Source organism: Harmonia axyridis, chromosome 1 (assembly GCF_914767665.1).
Source record: "Harmonia axyridis chromosome 1, icHarAxyr1.1, whole genome shotgun sequence".
Lineage (NCBI taxonomy): Eukaryota > Metazoa > Arthropoda > Insecta > Coleoptera > Coccinellidae > Harmonia > Harmonia axyridis.
In genome coordinates, this window is record NC_059501.1 from 25,626,211 (window position 1) to 25,647,498 (window position 21,288).

General features: G+C 33.5%; 1 protein-coding gene across 5 annotated transcripts in view; it reads right to left on the reverse strand.

Moving 5' to 3' along the window:
- LOC123671723 (homeobox protein prospero-like) overlaps positions 1 to 21,288 on the reverse strand; it is a 107,497-nt gene that overhangs the window by 25,580 nt on the left and 60,629 nt on the right. The window contains exon 1 of one of the 5 annotated variants that reach the window (XM_045605716.1): positions 19,656 to 19,895. The exons of 2 other annotated variants lie outside the window; for them this stretch is intronic. The gene's annotated coding sequence lies outside the window, so the exon portion shown is untranslated. Of the gene's footprint in view, positions 1 to 19,655; positions 19,896 to 21,288 lie in introns of those variants that run through there. 2 more of the 5 variants (XM_045605720.1, XM_045605719.1) reach the window with 2 other exon arrangements.

Consider the following 21,288-nt stretch of genomic DNA (forward strand, 5'->3'; position numbering starts at 1 on the left):
TTAATGGCCTCAAATAAAGAAAAATGTCAATGGCACATGACAAAACTGCATGTAAATATTGAAAGATTTCCTGAATAGCAAATGTTTCAATGAAATCATGTCATATAAATCTGCAATTTTTACTAGCCATTTCCATAACACATACTTCAGAAGCTAGGTACCTATCAATGTTTATATATACAGTTTGGAATTTGTATTACATTTCACTGAAATAAAACTGCTCAAGTTGGTTCGAAATATGTATACAATACGGTTTTACGTGTAACATTTGGATCTTCATTTTACGGCTGTTTTATAACCCTTACAGCTATAGCACAGATGCTGACATCCACTGTCAACAGATCCAAGAAATATTCTAGCATCCTTTCCACAGCAAAGACGTAGACAGGACCAATCTGAAGATTTCCTACGTGATAATATGATTGAAGCAATAAAGCAAGCAATCAATTTTAAAGGCTCGTTCTATGGAAAGTGCGAAAAGGCAATAATTCGGCAATCATTTTTATTCTTGAAACAATTTCATCTGAGTTTGCAAGTTATATTACGATGATGTTATAAAGAAACCAAATGTCAAGTAAGCCGTATATCTGAGAAGCTATCTTTTTTTTATTGAGGCGAGGTGTGTGTTTTTATTAGCCTGTTTATAATCTGACTCGGGGAAGGAATGACTTTTAAAAAGAAACGCCTTAGAGCGTTTTCATGTTTATTATATTTCTTGCGGTTATAGCCCTTGTAGCCATTTAGGATTTATGTCGAGTGACATAATGTAAAAGTTTTATAGATAATTCATATGAAGTGGGAAACGAAACATAACCATAAGAGAGGCGATTCAAGAATGATGGAGGAGTTTATTTTTCTTCAGATTTTTCCGCGTGTTTTCTTTTGGCTCGACCGAATAGATTTTTTACTATCACGTATGATTTTGCTCCTGAGAATAAGGTTGCTACTTTTAATCTTGTTTGTTCAACTATCAAATCAAGATCATAATAGTTATTTATGCAACAAGTGCAAAAAGTGAATGTTTATTGCACACGACGTGAAATTGTCTGACGAGGCCGTTAGGCCTCGTTGGACAACACGTCGAGTGCAATAAACAATTTTTGCACGAGTTGCATTCAACATTTTTTCTACGTTCATGCAAAAAGCAAAAAATGATTTATTGAGGTGCGGCACTAGGTGTAGGAAAATGAAAAGCGCAACTTGAATACTTTATTATTAATATCGATTTGCATTGAAACAGGAACTAATGCGTTACGAACAATTTAACTCAAACTTTATTTTTACCCTCAATGTTGAAAGTGAATGAACAATTGGTGCAATTTTCAATATGAATATTTCGTAGTGAAGTACTTTTTAAATCCACTTCTTGATTTGTTACTGCTGTAAACGTACTAGTACTTGGTAACTGTACATCGTTATTTCCTTCAGGCTGAAATATTTGTTTGTCATGATGACAGCACTTTGAAATAGAATGACAGATGAGTGCAATAAAAACTTTATTGCACTAGTGCAATAAAGAACTTCTTTTTCCACTAAATATAGTTCAATAAAGTTTTGCTTTTTGCATGAATGTAGAAAAATATACGTATCTACAACCTAATTTTAAAATTTTCAATCAAGTGCGGAGTCCTTCCGGTGAGATTTCCTCTGTAGGGGTGAACCGTGAACGCGGTTTTCTATCAGGAAAAGATAGCATAAATCACCCCTACACACATGAAGATATGCAAATGCTGCAGTAGACTTGAATGTGTGGAGGGTTGCGGAAGGAAGGAAACCCTATCCTTTGTTTCTAAAAGACATGGTGGTTTAAGAGGTAGCCGGGAACTTAGGATATCTCACGGCGATCATCTCCTCTTTAGCCCTTCCGTTAGTGTTGATACAACCCCATGCAAGACAGGGGGGGACAAACTGCTAATGAATTTCGCCTTTCTGAAAATAACCATTATGATAGAAATCTGACCTACGCAAAGGTATGGGTACAATAAGCAGAAGCCTCTACTTCTGTATATTCTGGAATTTTAGTGATATAGTAAATGGTATAGACTAAAGAAGAAACCTAAAAGTATATTCATTTGGAGCCTCAAGATATTTAACTGAAAAAAAAAAAAAAAGTTGAAAATCCAGATTTCTTTCAATTTATTTCAAAGGCCATGTTTTTGTAAATATGTATTCAAATACGCAATTTTTACATATCTTCAACATGGTTAGATTACGTTGTCGAATTGTGATATATTTTCAAATCCACAATTTTACTATATCGTTATGAATGTATATTATATTGAATGAAATATATTTATTTGAGTGATTCTTGATTAAATATGCAAATTTGAATATTTGGAATCCGATATTTTTCCTAATTGTACAATTGAAAATGAGCAGAATGTTTACTATTTTCTGTATCTATCTGCTGAAATCCAAGGTTTGGCAACTTTTGCTCTCCTAGTGTCCTTGGTTGTTTCACGTCGTTTGGCACGCTTGAAGTTTGTTTTCTGAATTTTTGATATATTTAGGTATTCATCTCAATATATTTTGAGTTGATATGAAACGTTGATTCACTATGGGGCATAAGAAGTGCGTTCTTTGTGGACTCGCGAATTGAGTGAAATATCGTATCACTGATATGTTTTCATTTCCGCGCGCTTCATGTCAAATTTGACAAAATTTGCTTACTGAAAATGACATATGCTCCCTCTGTCTATGTTTATCACTCTGAGCCTAGTCAAATCTGTTGTTACGGAAATATTGAATAATGTATTTCGATATCCTTCTCAAATTTTCTATGGTTCTCGTGAGAAAATTCACTAGAAAATCTGCATCAAACTTAAAATTATTTATAGGTTTACAATTTACGTCAAAATTTTTACTTGAACATATCTGCTGTCACTAAAATTTTCATATATAGCTTGAAATCATTATTACACATCTGAAAGCAACTGAAGGATTTTTATTCGATTTTTGAATTCTACACTTTTGAAAACGTGAATTGTTGATATGATAGGTTTTTTCTAATGATTTCAAATGCTTAATATTAGAAATAATAAACCAAATGGTCCAAAAAACTATAACAAACCCTCATCAAATATGAAATTAATGAATTTTGGATATTATTCTATTGTATCGTTTATTGGGTTTTTTATTGAATTTATTGAATTTCCATTAATTTGACAATTGATAACATTATCTTCCTTATACTTGGAAATATAATTCTAAATTTCAATAGTTTAGAATTCAGAAATCAAAGATAATGAATTGTACTCAATTATTTAAAGCTATATTGATATAATATTGTCTACTCTCAATTTGATTTTGTGTCAATGGTTATAGCTGTCGAGACACGTTAAATTAAATAAATAAATAAAGAATTAATTATACAAAAAGTGTAGGTACAATGAATTATTTACTTGAAAACATGGTTTGATAATAAGTTGGAATAATATTATCACCTATTAGTGTTATGGCCTAGTGTATAAATATTAATATAATAAGTATTCACCTACATATGTTATTCATAAGTGAAGATATTCGATATTCGAGACAGATGAATATTGTGAAGAATTTGCAGTGTTTTAAAATTTTAGGGTCAGCTTCCTCCATTCCATCGCTCAGAACCAAAACAGGATTCATTGAATCTCAGCAACGCTGCTCTTTTTAATTAGATAATATTCGACGCTATTAGATTAATAGATTATAATTTCTCATCAGGCAAAGCAAGAATAGGAAGGAGTTGTGATTGAACATCCTGTCTAATCCGTATGAGAAAGGAAGAAATCAAAGTAAACCCTTGCTGAGAAAATTCTACAAAGGAAGTATCTAATGAGGAAGCTTGTAAGAGTAAAGGGAGAATATGTGAAAGCAGTGGTGTACTGCATGCATCGCTTCAGAACGTGGGTGGAAATAAATACTATATTTTTAATCACTAAATACAAAACTAAAATCTAAATCACGAATTGACTTATTCATTTTGAAGATAACAGAAAACTTTTGGGTATTATGAATCGGACCTAGAATAATTCAAATTTTTCAATTTCTATATACCTACGTACAGCATTTTTACTAATAATATGTGTGAATTATTCACAATCACTTAATCATTAGACTATTCTTCGGTAAATTTTTTGTAGTAAATCGTAAATTTGGAAATTATTGAAACTATTGAAATTATTGGGATTATTATTTAGAAAGAAAATATGTTAAATTCAAAATGAGCGGTCGACACTTGTGTAAACTGATCTTATCTTGGAAGCAGGATATATTCTTTATCGATTATTGCTTTTCTTAGTTACCGTCTCAAGACGTTTCAACACCACGTTGGTGAAATCGATATATTTTTCACGGATAAGAAAGAATAAACTAAATATTGGCTTATCTGAGTTCGATACATGCGAAGGACCGTTTTGGTCGTTCTCAGATGACACAGCAAAAAGTTCGTTAGGCAAAATCGAAGTATGTATCTTGCTGAGACTGCATAAAAATCTAGTTTGAACTGAGGTTGAAGGTCTGTTGACGAAAAATGAAGAAGGATAAAAAATCTTTGAACCAATGATCTAATTGGCATGGTATCTTGGGCAATTGTTGGGGCGGTCTTAGATAAGTACGATGTTGCGATTTTGTTGAGGTTGAAGGAAGAAGTCAGTATCGCTTAGGGTCTCTTATTGAGAAGGGTTGAGAATTCGAACGTCGGTCGCGAAACAATTTCTTTTCAAGATCAGAGTAATATTTAATGAGGATAAGTTAAATAGATGGTAAATTGGTATATGAATGAGTTTTCGAGATTTTAAGTATTCAAGAGAAGGGATTGTTTTGGCTCTGAGAAAGGAAGAATTAGAAATTTCGTGGATACTGTTATTTTGGATTTATTTTTTTATTATATTTCAGTTGAAAATTTCAATTGACTTTCATTGACCCAGAAAATAAGTCCTGTCCCTAGAGAAAGAAAGTCAACTTAAAAGACCTGTCCATTGAAGCGACGGGCCGGACTCACAAATAACATCTTTGTGAATTTACATAATTATTAATTCTCCGAGACCTCAGGAAAGCCGCTCTTCCAGGGGTTAAAAGAACATCTCAACCGGAGATAACTGAACGTTGGTCAACATTCTCTGACCAACCCGTTCATGACATTTTAGGAATTGATTTTATATTCAATGCGAAAAAATGACAAATGATGCTTGAAGTCCGAGTGAGTATAAAGTATTATTCAATAAAATCATTAAATTTATTTCAATTCATTATGCAAATACCGGCAAATTCGCACATTCCAACTTGTCATTATGCACAAGCCGATGTAAGTGACATAAAACAGGGAAATACAAGTGTTCTAGATGAAAGTAATAGCAAATCGAAAAGGCTCATGAAACATTGAATTAAATGAGCCACTCGATAAAGTGCCGTTTGAGCATTTTTCGATAAAAAATCATGCTCGTTTATGAAACAGATTGATTGTCGAGTACACTCAAACTAATTAATTTTATACACACTATCACAAATACGATTTGTCAACTCGTTTGATTATCCAAATTGCTTTTGTTGCTCTTTATGTGAAAAATAATCGGTTGCCTAGACACCTGGTCGAATATCAACTCTATAATGGTCGTAAGGAAGCTAGGAAGTTATTACTTCATCACAAATTGAATCGTGAAAGTTAACTTTGTAATATGAGCTAGTTCCCGGACATCTTTAACGTATAAAACTACGTGAAAATAAATCGGTTGTTTCGGACTATTATTTCAGACCCATTATAAATCACTTAAACTACAATAAGTATCGGAACTTACCCAATTGCGCAATTTGTTGTTTCAACCCCCTTCTGGACATATATTATTCATTTCGGAAAAGGAAATTCTATACGTCACGACGTTTACTTGATTTTCAGTGATTTCGATAGAATTTTTCATGGAAATGGTACCTCGAAAAGCAGGACAACGGAAAATTATAATAATTTAGGTATAATGATTCAAAATGAGTGTTATCCATTTTTCTTGAAAAGTGCCCGTCGTTGGAAATAGCACCCCAAATATATAGGGTATATCGGGTGAGCTTGATGGAGTGGAATCAAAACATATTTCTGGCGTTTCTCCAAACTTCTAACACCCCCTCGTGAATGAATGTTTCATAATAACTCAAAACATACTGAAAAAAATAACTAGAAGTATTTAAAATCAGGTAAAATGCAGGATGTGTGCAAGATTAACGAATTAAAATTCGTAAAAAAAACTCGACTACTCCGATTCGAAGAATTTTTTTAATCGAAAGAAAGCTGAATAGAAATTAGCATAGAGTAATAAACATAGATAGAGGGAGTATATGCAATTTTTACATGTCCCAAACATGTTTAGATTACGTTGTCGGATTGTGATATATGTTCAAATATACAATTTAACTATATCGTTATGAATGTATGTTATATTGAATGAAATATGTTTATTTGAGTGATTACCGATTAAATATGCAAATTCGAATATTTGAAATCCGATATTTTTTCTAATAGTCGAATTCATAATAAGCAAAATATTTATTATTTTCTGTATCTACCTGCTTAAATCCAAGTTTTGGCAACTTTTGCTCTTCCAGTTTCATCGGTAGTTTCACGTCGTTTGACGCGCTTGAAGTTTGTTTTCTGAATTTCTGATAAATTTAGGTATTTATTTCAATATATTCTGAGTTAATATGGAACGTTGATCTACTATGGGACATAAGAAGTTCATTCTTTGTGGAGAAACTTGTGAATTGAATGAAATATCGTATCACTGATATGTTTCCATTTCCGCGTCAAATTTAATACTTCATGTTGGGGACAAAAATCTCTTACTGAAAATGACAAATACTCTCCTCTATCTAGATTTATTATTCTTAGGAAATTAGTATTACAACATATTCATACAAAGGTTTGCAAAACCCCTACTGCGTCAGTTTTTTTATGGAAAATTTCTATAGGAAATATTCAGCTGGTCTTTTTTGTAAGCCACCCTATCTATTATCTACCGATTATTTTGGAAATGACTTTCAATTGATGTATCATTTGCTCGATCATATGAATGTTTATACTCAACTGACATAGACTCTGAAATCATTAAAAACAGTAGCTGAAAAGCTGAAACTCAAATGCAAGTTATAGTAAAAACTACTACTTATTTTTAAAAACATCATTAATTCGAAACTAAATGTTGGTCGTAAGATGTAAAACACTTTTTGATTTTCTTGATTCTGTGCAGTCAATTTTTGTTCAATATTTAAACTTTCAAAATTTCAGAGGATGTATAGGTAAAGATTTTTTTTGTTACCCATTCCAAAGCTTCAAAATAAACTCGAAGCAACTCCCCTGCACCTGAAAACCAGAATTCCCATAATGTCAGGAAGGAACGACTTACTAATTACCACTTCCTCATTTAATGGTCAGCCTAATTAAATCGTGCAATATTTTCGGTAGAACGAAAATAGAACAATTGAAGAAACCTTGTGAGAGCGTTCCGCATGGGAGCTTTACAGATGTGTAATATGAACTAAAACTTAAATGCTCCTTCCGTTTTCTTAATGTCGATAGCGGATGTATCTAGTTAACTGTTAAGTGTGAAAACACAACGCGAAGTTGTTGAGCTAATTTGAGTCGAATTAATGATGCTAATATATTGTTCTGTCGCGCGATTCGTCTTGTCTATGTTCCACATAAACGATGTAAACAGTTGAAAAAAATTCGGGTGATTTATATATCAATGATTATTTTTCTCTTGGAATCATTTTTGAGAAGTGAGAATAAAAACCATTTCAGGAGTGTATTTTCTTTCATGCGATTCTTATGCTCATAAAAAGCAGCACCACTTTCCATTCATTACTTTTTACCATGATTTTAATATCTTAGAAAAGAAGCAACGCACAAATCCATACCTCACAGGTATGACTGTAAAACACAAATATAAGAAAAAACATTCAAAATTGTATGAATCTGATCATCGATAAGGATTTAGCTAGAATATCTACAGAGTTTTTCAGTAAGAGGTTTCATGTTGAATAGCCTGCTACCTAGACAGCTGTCACTTTTGAAGCTTTGATCTTTCGACATTCAAGAAGTAAAATTACGCCATTACTAAAAATGGAACGATACACGCTTCAACAACGTATTGAAATAGTTAAAATTAACTACAAAAATGGTGTCAACTTAGCAATCGCAAAACTTAAGCCCCTTTGGGTAGTCTTGAAGCACTTTTCGGGCAGTAATAGTGACAATGGTGGAAAAATTTGAGCTGTTGGGACAAGTTGGTCATGTGAAGAACCGGAACCGTGTGCGTCACTCAAGGACAACCCGGAAGATTTCTGTTAGAGCTCGTTATGTTGTCGAAAACCCTGGTTTGTCAATTACTTTCCAAAATGGCCAAGGATTTTTTATCAACGCCAGCATCTTCAGCTCCTGTTGAAATACAATTTTCCAAAGCTGCTCTTATACAGTTACAAAAACCCGCAATAGGTTAGGCAACAAATTCATAAAATGCCTCATGTGCCTTAGATCCTGGATGGAGAATTATGAAATCAAACAAAGCCTGGAGGTTTCACAATATTAAGAAACATTATTTTTTATTTTGTTATGAAAATAAGTGAGTTAATTTATGATTGTATTTCAAAGAAGTTGATAATTTCGGTTCTTTTATACAATAATTTAAGTAAATAAAAGTGTTTTTTTGCAAGGTTCCTTCTCATTTCATAATTTCATTATTGATGTGACACTACACAATAAAACTGCTGAAAATCAAGTAGCTTGATATGATTCAATTACTTGATAAATAAATACTCGACTTGAGATTGAAAAACTACTACTTGACTTGAGCTTGACTTGAAACCAAGTAGTTTGATAATCAAGCTAAGCCGTGAATCCCTACATACTGTCATTTCTTGAAATTGTTATTGATTTTCACGTATAATATTATATTATTTGTATGATATACTTACAAATAAGATAAATAAAGAGTGGTATCATCGAAATAAACCATACTTCAAGGAATTTTTCACCGTCGTAAACAATGATAGAATATTCAAAATTGAAGCGACATTTCCAGATCCGCAATATTCTGGGGATACGATCTTATCGTGATTTTCGCGGCGTAGCATTCAGATGATCTCTAGAAAGGACTTGAAGTAGATGTGATTAAAAGTCTCCACAAGACGCTAAATACATCAGGCGGGACTCAGTCGATCAATCCGTTCTTCTCAGCCCCATCCAGCAGGTCTCGTTAGTTCGACAACTGTTCCGCCCTTTTTGTTTTTTCTGCGACGAAGCGGGAGATGAAGAAATCACATTTTCCACTCGAGATCCTTTGCCCTCTCCTTGCGTATTCCCTAAGAACACTCACAACCCTTCCTTTGCAATCTTTGATATGGAATGCGAAAGAATTTTCCGTAGCGTTGGTTCTTGATGAAATCGAACACACAAAGGCTTCGTACGCGCGCTAGGAGTTTATCGAGAAATCCCGTTCTTTTTTTTCATGATAGTTTCCATATCATAGGGGTCTTCGGTCTTACTCCGTATTCTTGAAAGCGACGAAGAGAAAATTTATTTACAAACTTGCATATTCATTCATGTTGCTGCGGAAAATGGGGACAAATAATGAATATGAAGATCTACAACAGCTATACAATAAAAATCGCTCTTCGAAGGAATCAACAGTTCTATAGAACCATAGAGTAATAAACATATATAGAGGAAGTATATGCAATTTGTCCCCAACATGGTTAAATAACGTTATCGGATTGTGATATATTATCAAATCATTTTACTATATCATCATTAATGTATATTATATTGAATGAAATATATGTATTCGAGTGATTCCCGATTTAATATAGCAATTTGAATATTTGGAATCCGATATTTTCCTAATTTTTGAATTTATAATGAGCAAAATATTCATTATTTTCTGTATCTACCTGCTGAAATACAAGGTTTGGTAACTTTTGGTCTCCTAGTGTCATTGGTTGTTTCATTTCGTTTGGCGCACTTGAAGTTTGTTTTCTGAATTTTTGGTATATTAAGGTATTCATTTATTCTCTTCTACTCTAATATATTTTCAGTTAATATGAAACGTTAATTCACTTTGGGACATAGGAAGTGCGCTCCTTATTTTTTTTACAAGGATTAACATATAAAAGAACTCAATATTGAAAAATAAATCGTTGAACGTAACTATTTACTTGAATTCAACTGACAAAGAAAGCATTTTAAAATTACTTTTCAAATCATTCATTCTGGATTATTTTTTTTCAAATAATGTTTATTATTTGCGCCATATATAATTCAATATGCTAGGGTTCAATATGCCCATTTGATTATTTTATAGTGGAACAATCTGAATTCATATGTGAAAACCATAATGTTACATATTATATTATAACTACATATTTATAATCATCGTATAGTAATAATATATGTTTGAATTCCATAAAATGTACACACAGGAATTTTTTCATTCGATTTCTGGATTGAATACATTCCAAAACGTAAGCTGAAGAGTTCAATATTCTGAAGATTTTTCTAAATACCAAACCAATATTATTATCATCAAGAATCTTTCTGGTAAAACAGTGAAAATACAACATATGAAACCACAAGACTTGTACTTAATTTATGGAGACATTGGACTCAATATGCCCAACCAAATTCAAAAGCACAATTTTAGAAAACATTTCGACAAATTAAGAAAATCAGTTGCCGATAATTACTGATTTCATATAAAATTCTACTCAAAACTTGAAATCTAACACATCCAGAGCAGAATAAAATATTCTTCAACGAGAAAAATATGGTAAAAATGGGTGAAATATGAAACAAAAAATCACGAAGCGATTCCAATGAATGAAAATTGTAAAAATTCAGAAGAAATGAATGTAACTTTCGAAATGATCACAATATAGCAGGAGGCAAAACACCAAAACGATTATATCACGTCGTAAAGTAGTATATTCTCTTATCAATACGCCTTAACTTTGGAAAATTTACGGATTGTATTGGTTCATCAGAACATGAATTGTATAATCGACACAATATGGCCCTTCAGATTTTGAAAACACAATATTAGAAAATTTTAATAACCGGTAAAGCTTTTACCTGATAAGTGAAAAATTAAGAGCATTGGTTAATGATTTCAAATAACTTTTCGAGAACATCTAGAGGAGTATATTTTATCCAAAGCCACTTGGAGGAAGCCAGAATACATGATTTTTTCGATGATACAAGGGTTGTCCACGTTTCCAGAAATTTCTTTGGGACCAGTGAATTTATTTCCTGACAATACTTTGAAATAAACCCCGGTATTTAGCGGATCGCGGCATAACTTCAAAGGGACATCTGGCCAAGCGTTTTTATGGACTAGTTCAAGTGATTTTGGATTTACTATATGATATTTATTCGACGAAAAATAATGAAAAGGGGGAGATATGAAATAATAAATCACGAAACAATTATTTCAAAAAATGAAAAATACAAAATTCAAAATAAAAATAAAATAACTCAATTCGATAATGAACCAAACGATCCTTTGCAAGGACTTCGAATAAATTCTGTCAAAAAATAAAACTAGCCGAACTAAATCGCGAACGCATCGTTCAAACTCACGCGCCACCCATGAAAACATCCCAGAGGGACAGAATGGCAACGAAACAAAAGCTGCGGGGGAAAGAAAAACACTGCTGCAGATGACTGCATTCTTAAGATGCATGCTACGCCGACGACTTGAGATTTCCGACCATTGATTCAGGGGTTCGCGGCAGGGAAAACGTAAGATCAATACACAAACTGCAGAAGCTCGTGGTGTGGTAGTCCTGAAAATAAACGTGGGGAAGGTTAGGGTGCCTACCGTCCATCCCCCGCCCGCACCTACCCCATTCTTTCCTCCCGATGTTGCTTTTCTTTGCCGATTTCCTACGATCTGCCCTGCTAGCAGTTCCTCTGTCCATTAGGAATGAATGGAAAACGCGGTTAAAAGGGTGGGGGGTGGAAGGATTATCAACCTGGATATGGCGACTGACAAAGGGGATTTGCTGGTGTTCCTCAGGGGTCGGGAACTGATTATTTTCCTCGAGATATTGAATGATCTCGAGATCTGAAGAACTACTGAAATGTCTGAAAGATTAAATGAATCCACTAAAGTTTTCGCTTTCATTCGATTTCAAAATCGAAAATCAATATAACTACATAAAAAAATGTAAGTTAGGAAAACCGCTCAGAGAAATTGTGGCTGAATTTTTTTATATACATACATAGATAGGTATTAATAATGAATGACAATAATTTCACGAGATTCAGACTATTTTTCAATTCCGGGAAAAGTACCTCCTCGAGCGGGACTCGAACCCACAACCTCCGACTAACTAGTTCGATTCTCAAACCACTAAGCCACCGTGGAAGCTGAAGATTCTCCGCAATGAGTAATCCCAGAATCGAGTGTTAATAACAATCGATTCTGGGATTAGTGGTCAATTTCATTTATTAACACACAGACCTCAAACCATTATTCAATTAATAATAAAGTTTCCAGTGCGGCATCTGAATCAGATTCAAATGAAGAAAACGAATCTATTCATTTTAACACAAGCACGCAAGTAAACGAATTGAACTGATTTACAGCCCTTGGTATTCAATACAAAGAATATTGAAACTGAACATCCAATATGGTTTCAGTTCATTTCAAATATACAAGGTGTTTCACGTGCGCGGGTCATTGGATTTTGTAGCTTATCCTTTGAGCAATATTGAAAAGTGACCCATAAAAATAATAGTATTTTTCACGAGCTATACAAATATGTTGTAGGAAAAACTATCGAACCAAGGCATAGAAAGTTATTGAGAAAAAACCGTTTTTCAAAAAAAGTCTAGAGACTGTTTCTCACCAATTGTTCCTTCATTTGAATTTAACAAATTCATTTGGCTAAAAAACTAATGAATCTTATCGGATAACCTCCGTATTCCCCTGATATTGCTCCGGGCGATATTTATTAATTTCAAGATTAAAATCATCACTGCAGGACATCGTACGTAGGCAATATCAGGGAGAAAATACAATTTGAAAATGTTTTGATGATTGAATGATTAATTGGCGCAACTGCATTATTTCTTAATGGTCCAACTGAGAAGGCGTTATAATAAATTTGGGAGAATATTACGTATTGTATTTTGTGTTTAATTATCTAATATCCATTTTTTCTTGGCGTAGCATAAGTATTATGGGTAATTCCAATAAGGTCAACAATATTCTAATCCTTGCCTGACTATAATTAACTCCCAAACACTATCAGAATTCGTCACTAAACACTAGATTGAGTGTAGACTTTGCACTGACCTAGTTGGCGACTTCAATGTCACTATATGAGAGATAACACGAGTAGGATATGAAAAGATTCCAGAGCCATCAGGTCTCAAGTAAAAGGCAGGATTCTTCTTGATTCTGCAGTGACATACTTCTTTTTTGCTCTCCTCCAAAACATAGCTAACAGCCAATTTTTACGTCGTAGTAGTTTCATTGAGAGACGTCATGTTAATCGACTCATTTACCTTCGAGTCTACCTAAGGAAGAGGAAGCTTTGTGATCAATTTCAGGATGAGAAAATGTTTAGCCTTAGATTTCGAAATTTCCGTTTGAAAAACGAGTTGCATACCATTTTGAACAAGTTTGGTTTCGTCCCTGTCTGTCAGTATGTGTCTGCAAACACTTGTAACAACTTTAAGATTACAATTCTTATTAGATTTTGACGGGATTTTGTATGAGTATCTCCAATTTCTAATAAACAATGCCCCTGTTCATGCACAAACGTGAAATTCAATATTTTGCGTTCTACTAATTAGATTATCATAAAATTTAGTTTAGGCGTATGGACCAGGCATATAAGTATTTTCATAGAAATATAAAGGAGTTGGATCTATTGTACGCATTGTGTACTCAAAAAACTCCCAAACTCGATTCCTCAAAAGCATGATTACTGGATTGTTTCTTTGAGCTATGTTTGTTGTTATGTAAATATTTTTTCTTTTCTTCTAATTCCTGTTTACCTTTATTTTTATTGAGTTAAATTCAATTGTACTATTTTTAATTGTTATTATTAGCATTATTTTTATTGAATAGCAAGGTAAAAAATTTCAATTAAGGCCGATTGTATATATATTCCACCTATGAAAAATGTATATTAAAAGTGAATGAAATATTGCAACTAAACATAACTAGAAGCTCTTATCTTAATGGCACTAATACCTATCCCATATCCCTCAAAAGAACACAGACGACAATAGCGTAAAAGGGTAGCAAAGTCCTAATTAATTCACAAAAAACTGATTTGCGCCGAATTAACCGCAACTATTTCAATATCCCTAATCTCCCATTTACGTAAAACCCCCGGTTATTTAATCCTTCCATTCGAGATGAGCTTTTGTAATCTTATTTCCTTGTCCCATATCTGCGGCTAATGACGAAAAGACAAAAGCGGTCGACTTACTCGCATGGCTGGCACATGCTTTCGCATGGACCCATCTGCCAGACGAGGACGTCGATCGAGACGAGGCTGATGGCTGAAAAGTACCTATATTTGCTACACACCGGGGATTAAAGCCCTTAGGTTATCGATTTCCGGAATTATTAACTAGTCATTCTACTTGGGACACAAGTGCGGAAACAATCGGTTTTTTTATTGTCTGCTCTAGACGCTCGGAAACGCGGTTGACATGGTATGTTTTCTTTCCGTATTCAATTAAGGTCAGAACGGAGCACTTGCGATTGAATTCTACACCCAACTATACTGATTTATACGATTGCGTTTTGTTGGTTTGGAATGAAGGGAATTCAGTCTGATGCATCAGTGATGGAACCTAATGGAAATAGAATTTTTATTTTCTTACGAAAATTTCAAGTTTCTGACGGTAACATTCGATTTCAATAGGCTCGATAAGAGATTTCGAAATTCCCTCCTGTAATTTAGTAATATTCCTACTATTTCCGGAAAAATATTATTGCGTCAACAAAATCAAGTTTTAAGTGAGATAATAGCACCTTTTCGAGACTAGCTTTTCATTGTTTATTTTTTATCAACGCTGATTGAATGAAGTCAAATTTATCACTAACCGACGAGTAAACGGCAAACAACAATTCAATAGTGCAAAAATCAATAAAAAGCCAGCAGTAAAAAAAAAATTCAAAGCGACTCAAGTCAGCAGTAATAAAAAAAAATTCAAAGCGACTCAAGGTAAGGTTACCTTTATCAAAGACATAAAATAGAATATTATATCTGAGGCTTATACTCAAAAATAACGTAATTTGATCTGATTGGTGGTGAGATAATATGGCTGATTGCTGTATTTTATACTTTCAGTTCATTGAAACTATTATTAATCTCAATGTTTTTTTCCGACCATTAATGCTTTAATTTTTAATACCCTCATCCAGCTTATTATAAGGTTTCTTTGTACATAAATTATTCTCAATAAAAAAGGGATGAAACCTCTTTGATAGTTATCAGAAGTCTAATATCTATCGAATATCAAATAAGATACAATAGGTATCTTTTTTCACAACAGAAATAATAACGCAATAAAAGGCATATATTTATTATTAAAAGAATAGAATCTTACAACATATTTTGTGTGTTATTTGTGTGGAATGTAACAGACTTGTAGAAAATATTTGTTTTTATGATGCAACTTTAAGAAGCTTATGACCAGTTGCACCATTTGCCTAAACATTGATTAAAATTTAAACATTGATTACTTTCTGATTTCACTTAAGAAATCAGTATGTAATCAATGTTTAAATTTTTAATTTTAATTTTAAACATTGATTACTTTCTGATTTCTCTTAAGAAATCAGAATGTGATCAATGTTTAAATATTTATATTGATACAGAAAATAATGAATATTTTGCTTATTATAAATTCGGCAATTAAGAAGAATATCGGATTCCAAATATTCAAATTTGCAAATTTATTCACTCAAATGAATATATTCAATTCTAAATAATATACATTCATAATAAAAGAGTAAAATAGTGGATTTGAAAATATATCACAATCCGACAACGTTACTGCAAATCTTTCTAACAATCTTAATTTCTCTATTTTCTATCAGAATTCAATGATATACCTACCGCATAAAGGTCTAGTAGAAATGCTATAAAAATATTGAAACATTGAATATCGATTTGGTGTCCACAACGTGTTTGTTTACCTTCAATCGGCCATTTTCCAAAATTGTGCAACACTATACCTGCCAGTAGATATTCTGTGATTCGCGAGCAGAAAGAAAAACCGTGTGAAACGAAACAAAGTAAATAAACGAAACGGTAGACGCAGTGGCAAGACCCGAAATTGAAACAGATTGAACGTGTCGACAAAAAAAAGGTTTGTGTTTCGTAAACTGAAACGGCCGATCCATTAATTCATTAAGCAGCGAAAATGATCAAAACTAATTTTCAGATGAGAAACGCGTACGTACTAATTAGAAATAGAATGTACAGCCACGAGCGAAAAGAGCATTCAGCTGGCGAGCAGCTCTTTTTTTTGATAAAAAACTAGCCAAGGGTCAGTATACATCCGCGAACATGGAAAAAAGTTTAGTTCTTTTAGGCGCTCCATGTGTTCCCTAACTGGGATATATTGATTTTTTAAATTCCCGTTAAAGAAGCTCAACTCGTTGAAAGTTCGCCTTCAGTCCCTATGCAGGTCCTTCCGCATCATGGTTTCGATTCATTTACACTGAATATTCAGAGTAACCGGAGTTCACTTGATCCGTTGGAAACGTCAGTTCGAGTACAGGGTCTAATAAAAACATCGGACTGTATACATTTTTTCGAGGAGTTTTTAACGTTATTTGAAATATGTCATATGTCTTCCAATTTTACAATTTTTATAATTCTTACATTTTCAAGGAAAAAGCAACAAATTATTTCTTTTACAGATATATTTCAGATTTTATTATCTCTTTTTCTTACTCATTTCCATCAATAATCCATATCGAAATCCCGAATACCTTTCGATGAATTAATTATCCTTTGTAATTATCAAATAATAACTTAGGTACCAATTTTTAAACTGTATTTCTCTTTAGAAAGTCTTCACAAATAAATAAATGTTCATTTGAACGTTCAGCTATATGCATGATTTATGAAAATCCCCTTATGAAGTTTATTTATTGAAACTTGAAAGTGGAGCATAGACCGTTTAGACGAATTCTATAGAGACACGTATTGATTCCATAATAAAATACCACGGAAAATCTAGAGAAAAATCGAGGAGAGAATAACTATAACAATTATTTTTTTATTGATCCTTTGGGACACAATGTAAGTATGAAATTATTCTAGAGAAATCCAAAGAGCTCTTGAATGTTACAAGTATTGCAAGTGATGGAATAAATTATTTGCTGAGAATACAACGCCTTCAAATATTGATGATGGTAATAATACTAAATATATCAATACCAAAAACTTAATATATAAACGATTCTAAAAATTTTATTAACTAACCGAAACGCCCCCACATAATATGCTGACATGACAACAAACATGGTCTAATAACAATGTAACAAAACATCATCCAAAATCGGTTATATACAGTTATATTCCCCCTGATGAAACATATTGCATACTTAGGAACCACATCATCTTTTGATAGAGACCACAAAAAAATCAAACAATGATTACCTTTAAGGATGTGCAAAAAAACCGGCCTCATCCACTTAAAGAGCCCACCTAAAAAACCTGAGAACGTGTTAACATATCCGGAAACAAACATTAGACATCCTTTCCGATAAAAGGTTCTGCTACAAAGCCACCCTATCACGCCTGAATGACTGAGTGCATCATCCAAGATGCCGACTCATCCTAGAATTGTTTTCTTTTGATGAAATGTGCATGATAAGGCGTTTTTCTGTTCCGCCTTTCCATTTTCTTAAGACATGTGTGCTAATTCTTCATTTTGAGGCGATACCAATGTTCCAGTTGGGGAGAATCGAAGAAAAGATCGGAGGAAGTTAATTAATGGAATTTTGGTGATGGGGTGAATGATACCACACATTAACATTGACAATTCATCAAGAATTCAAATCGAGATGGGTATTGGTAAGCATAAATGTCATCTTCATTTTATAATTCGAATTCAACTTTTGTATATTGATGATTGGTTCCTACTCCTTTGAGTTTTCCTTACAAGCAATGAAATTTTATAAACGATTAAATCTCGAAAAACGATTATGTCATAGAGAACGATGAGGCTAAATCTTTACATCATGGTAAAGGTAGTTTCATGAAGATGGACTTTGTTTTACATCCTTTGAGAGATAGATAATGTGAAATGAAGACATTACTTTTACCATTGTCTATTACTACAAATGAAGTGGACGTGGCGTGAACGCTGGTATAGTGTAAAAATACCGAGCTACGCTCTCCGATTCTCATTACGTATCTAGACTTAGACGGGGAATATTGAGAGATCTTAGAACTCAATAACGTTTTGATTCAACTACCTTCTTCTCATCTCTTCTATTTCATCATATATTTTCATAAAAATATTTTTTTTCTTCTTAGAACTGAATCACGTTTTGATTCAAGTACATACTTTCTTCTCATCTCTTCAATTTTATTTTATATTTCATAATTGAATTTTTTTCGTACCAAATAATAAGATGATGCTTATAATAGCTTTGAAATCTTAAACTTAACACTTTATTGTATAAAGTATCAATAACGGTATCTGTCGTCTTCGTGAGGCTTATAGGCTTTTTCACACGATTTCATTAATTTTTTCCTAAGTGTACTGAATTGATATTTCTGCTGACTTACTTTCCGCCAATACCAATTCTACTAATGCACTAAAAACCGTAAATAATTTCGAGGTGTTCTGTAAAATTGGCAAAATAAAGACCCATATGTTTAAATTTTATTTTAACGTCAACGGATTGTGTGATTGATTATACGATATCACCTCCTTCCTCTTTGTTGACGTCTTAACAAGATGTCGTTAAATTACAAGGGCTCATAAGTTAATTGCAGTTCTCATGATTGTCGAATGACACGGTAAAAGCGAAACTTAATAATTTGAGAACTTTATGGTTGGTAGATTTTCCGCTTCGAAGAAGGATATTTCCTCTATTAACAACTGCTTATACTTGTCTATCATATGTCCTGAGCAATCAATTCGGATAGAAGGGACTGTGAAAAACTCGTTATATCTACCTTTTACTTTTACAACCCAATTTAAGGGATAACATATGGGTATCCTTAGCTTGAAATTGTTTAATCAATCAACGACACAGTATTTAACAGTCGAAGAAGTCAACCGCAAAGAAAAAGGCGTATTTTGTAAGCTACACTCAAGTTTAATTATGCTCAAATTGACTCATGTTTGTTTACACGATTATAAACAGAATGAGTTTCGAAAAATAAAAGTTTGAGTCAGACCAAATAAACAAAATTTTTCATTTGGATAATTATAAGTGATTAGATGATTTGAACTCTGTTGACGCCTTTCTTAGAATTAAACTATTTCTGCTGCATATAAGTATGTTTAAACAGGGCCGCCGCCAGACATTTTGGCGCACCGTCAAATTGAAATTTCGCCGCCCTAACTATCTAATTCATCATCTGTCGCGCAAATAATGAAATTTTAGAATTATTTCGAATGTTGAGTGTGCACTTACCTTTTTTTGCGAGTGGACTGTATTTTCCATAGACGAAATAACATGCGGTGATATCTTGTACATATAGCTCTGCGGCGGTTGTTTTCATACTGTCTCCTATCTCTCTTCGACTTCGTAAACTCCACATGACACGGCACACATGTGCAACCCTCAACAAAACCCGCGCAATTCAAAAACGAAAACAACTAAGAAAGAATGAAAGAAAAACTGAGGTGAACTTCTATCCCAGCAAAACTAAACAAAACAAAAATGAACTAGTGGAAGAGAAAATACCGAACATTCTCCCCCACTAAATTATGCAATAATTTAAATAATTTATTACTACTAAATACCATTACTTAGCTCGGCACTTGGTAAAGGACACAATTTTACCAAAGCCCTCTTTAGAACGCCATTCTTCGTTCGTACATCAGCAACTCTCGCAACCTCATCTTTTCCATAATAAAGTTTTTGAATTCGCCCTACTAACCATTTCATTGGCGATGTCTGGTCATTTTTTATGAGAACTATTGTACCGACCCCAATTGGGTGCGAGGCGTTCAACCATTTACTTCTTTGTTGAAGTGTGTGCAAATATTCTAACTGCCACCTTTTCCAAAAGGATTGAACACATCGTTGTAAAAATTGGAATCGGTTCAATTTACTGATATTTAAATGGGCTAAATCAGGGTCAGGCAATGACGTCAGAGGTTCCAAAGTTAAAAAATGTCCCGGTGTCAAAACTGACAAATCATTGGGATCATTACTCATTGGACATAAGGGGCGAGAATTTAATAGCGCTTCAATTTGCGTCAGAAGAGTGTAAAACTCCTCGTAAGTCATAATCTGTTGACCCACAACACGATGAATATGTGTTTTTACAGACTTCACTCCTGCTTCGGCCATACCTGCGAAGTGTGGCGAACCAGGTGGATTAAATTTGAACTTGATTGTTTCGCGTTCAGCAGCTTGCTTCATTAAAGTGCCTATTTCCCTACTTGCGCTTGTAAAATTTGTACCGCAGTCAGATATTATACAATCGCAGCGTCCTCTACGAGCTATGAACCTCCTCAAGGCAGAAATAAAAATCTCGCATGTCATATCTGAAGCCAGTTCCAAATGTATGCACTTAGTAGCCATACATACAAACAGACAAATATACGCTTTATGAGTCTTAGCACCGCGTATTTTACCAAGTGTTATAGCAAAGGGACCGGCGTAGTCGAGACCAACTACTGAAAACGCCTTCAACTGAGAAACGCGAAAATCAGGAAGATTACCCATAGGGGGTTGATAAGGCCTTGGTGATAAGCGCCAACACTGTTTACATCCTGATACTACCCTTTTAATGGAACTTCTAGCTGATAAGATCCAAAATTGCTGTGAAATTAAAAACTGAAGGGTTTGGACACCCGGATGTAAGTGAGTGATATGAAAATGTTGAATTATTAAATCCGTGAAACGACTCCTTTTAGGCAAAATTGCGGGATGCTTCTGAAGGAAGCTCAAATTTGAATTTCTTAAACGACCTCCTACCCTGAGAATATCATCTTTATCCAAAAAGGCGTTAAGTTTTCTTAAGAATTTTGATGTTGATTTTTTATTTTTCAATTTCTGAATTTCATCATGAAAATGAAAAACCTGAACATATTTA